Here is a 3,325-nt window from a genome sequence, read left to right on the forward strand (position 1 = left end):
GACACAGAGAGAGACACAGTGAGAGAGGGAACACAAGCAGGGGGAGTAGGAGTGGGAGAGGGAGAAGCAGGCTTCCCGCTGAGCAGGGAGTCCAGTGCAGAGCTCGATCCCTGGACCTTGGGATCATGACTTGAGATGAAGCCACCCAGGGGCCACATAAATAAAGTCTTAAGAAAAAAAAAAAAAAGATATGACCAGGTAGCTATGAGAGTATAGCATGCTGGTAAACACCAAACTTTATTGCAACCTGGCCATTGCAATATTTAAATGAGTCATGTAACCTCATTATAATTAAAATCTTGGCTGTAAAATGCACATACTTGTAAATACTAAATAATTTACAATAGGTAAAGCATGAGTAAGAGTGACTCGATGAGCACTATACAAAGAAATACATCAAACTTGAGAAATCATTAATAAATGAAGACATGTGTATGGGAAAGAAAGTCTCAGGGGTAAGTAATAGTAAGGGGAGAATTTTGAATTTATTTTCCACAAACAGCGCACAGTTCATGTGTTCATGCAGACTCCTCTCTTTGTGGATGAGAACACTGAGCCCTGGCGAGTGACAGAATGGCCTTAATGGATGTGAAATTTGCTATAATCTTCCTATTGCTGATAGTCCTTGGAACCCTGGGAACTTCTTGCTTTTCTGTCATTGTTTGTCATCTCTTGGCTTAAGGAGATACAGGTCAAAGTCCACAGATTCGCTTCTTAGGTATTTGACTTTAACTAACTCCTTGGTCATTCTCTCCAAAGGAATCCCAGAGACCATGGAGGCTTTTGAGTTGAGATATTTTCTCAGTGACTTTGGATACAAAGTTGGTTTCTTCATCCACAGAGTGTCCAGGGGGTTGTCTATGGGCACCATGTGCCCCCTGAGTGCCTTCCATGCCATCACCATCAGCCCCTGGAACTCCTGGTGGGCAGCACTTAAAGGGAAACCTCCCCAGTACATTGGCCCCTCAAATATCCTTTGCTGGATCCTGAATATAAACCTAAATATTATTGTTCCTGTGTATGTGACTGAGAAACAGAACAACAAAAATACTTAAAAATATATGGAATTTGGATACTGGGCTTCTGCACTTCACGACAAAGACACAGACTTACTATATACAGTATCGATATCCTCCCATGATGTTTTGTGCTTGGGACTCATAACTTAGGCCAGTGGATTCATCGCTTCCACCCTGTATGGCATAAGCAGCAGGTCCAACACATTTATAGGACCAAAGTGTCCTCCAGATGCTCCCCCGAGATCAGAGCCACCCAAAGCATCCTTCTGCTGGGAAGCACATTTGTGTCTCTTTATACCCTCTCTTCCATCAATTACATGTATTTTTCGCAAGACCAGTTGGTGGCTGATGAATACTTCTGCCCTAATCAATGCATGTTTTTCAACTGTCTGCCCCTTTGCTCTTTGAGTCATGACCACTGTATATCCAGACTCTTTTCTGTGTGCACAAGAAGAAAAATATAAACTATCTGGTTTGCACTGTGTTCAGCTGCTTATACACTCATTCTTCAAGGAATCTTCAGCAAAATTACAGTCCATCACATTTTACATCGAGTTTTGAATAAGACAGAAATTTCTCATGTAATTGCATTTTATTAATGGCTGTAGTGGAGAAATTCAGAATCCAATAAACAAAACATTCTTGAAATACTGTGGAGACACTGGAAATGTTTTTGGATATGTAATTTTTAATATGAGAGACCATATTTTCTCAAGGTTTACTGGCCATGTGATAGTAAGGCCAGTGTCTTTTTTTGGAGTGGGGGTGTGTTCTCTACTTCTTCCTAGATAGGCCAGTGACTTTCAGAGGAATAACATGTGGGATGACCATTCAGAGAATTCAGGATAGAGGCTTCTGGGTTCTGTATTGGGATGCAAGTGGCCTGAGGTATAGCTGGGGGAAAATTAGGTTTTAGTTTGAAGGACAATGACATCCAGGTTGTGCAAATTGTGTCTTACATCCTTAGAGAATGGTAGGTGTCTGAAATAAGAAAACATGTGTTTTATATGTTTCCCACCATCTTTACAATGCTTGTAAAGCCTCAGACACATTCATCTCAATGTTGCATTTCAGGCAGAGATGGGCACTCTCATGTTGGACCTATGCTACAGAACTAGAAAACTGTTTACATAGATCTTTCCAACTAACACTGGTCATTCTAAAGATCTTTACCTTTTAAAAATTTTTTTCCTCAGTAAGTCACTTGCAGAGGCATTCATTTTGAAAGGGGGAAATATTTGGCTTTTACCAAAGAGGGTTTTTTGTTTGTTATTAAACAAAATTCCTTCAGAAAAACTTAATTGGGTAAGGATAGATTAAAACCACATATGTCCAAATCTGCTTCTTTAGGAGTTTAGTCATATTTATGTGAGTAAAATGATGAAGAACTCTTTAAGGTAATCCTCTGGATGAAGGATCCTGGGAAGTTCTCTCAGGTAAAGAAAGTTTGCAACAGATGTGTAATATATGTCTTGAGAGTTATTTATAAGAAATTTATGAGGATTGTTTTGGTTTCCTATATTAAATATTTAAGTTCTTTTTTTACTTTTGCAAAAAAATGGAAGTTTTATAATTGTAACATTATTAATTTTTTAAACTTTTCCAAAACAACTAGTTGTAGCAAAATTATGGGTTTATGTTTTGCTCTATTTAGAATTTGAAATGTAGTATGTGTGATAAATTTACTGTTTGAAATTTATAATAGCCTTGGATATGGTTAGAGTTTTGGTAACTTTTTTAAAAGTTATTTTCTTCCCTCGAGTCACAAAGGCAACTGTGGGTTTATATTTGTTTTTTGAATGCTAATTTTTCTATGAAGTGTCTGAAGTTGACCAGTCTTTTCCTATGTAGAACACTCAGAACTTGTTAACTCTGTACTTTAATAAAAATTAAAATGGAAAAAAAAGAGAAAAATGAACATATTAAAACTGTTTTTAGTTGAACATTGGAATTGTGAACTCCAGGGGATGAAGGAGAATCTTGCAGGAGGATATGTTAGCTGATGTTTTAAAAGGGTATATGTGGAAAGCAAATATTAAATAAATGTTTTATGTCTGTGATAAAAAATTAATCAATTTTTAGGGTCTGCAGAGGGTTGATTGTTCTGGGTTAGGTATTGGGGCCAACTGGCTGGTTGCTAAGAAGCAGATTTTAGGGTGGGTGTCTGCATCCAATTTGAGGAGAAAAGCTTATAAAGAAAGTCTTCAAGCTTGGATTAGTAAAGGAGTAACAACTTGGAGACCAGAGACATTAATCTATTGAGTTTGTTTTGTTTAATGAATTTTCCTGCTTTTTGAAATCACCCA

General features: G+C 37.5%; 1 pseudogene; it reads left to right on the forward strand.

Moving 5' to 3' along the window:
• Positions 1–573: 573 nt before the first annotated feature.
• LOC122913325 lies at positions 574–1,483 on the forward strand (annotated as a pseudogene).
• The last annotated feature ends 1,842 nt before the right edge of the window (positions 1,484–3,325 follow it).

This window comes from Neovison vison, chromosome 7 (genome assembly GCF_020171115.1).
Source record: "Neovison vison isolate M4711 chromosome 7, ASM_NN_V1, whole genome shotgun sequence".
Taxonomy (NCBI): Eukaryota; Metazoa; Chordata; class Mammalia; order Carnivora; family Mustelidae; genus Neogale; species Neogale vison.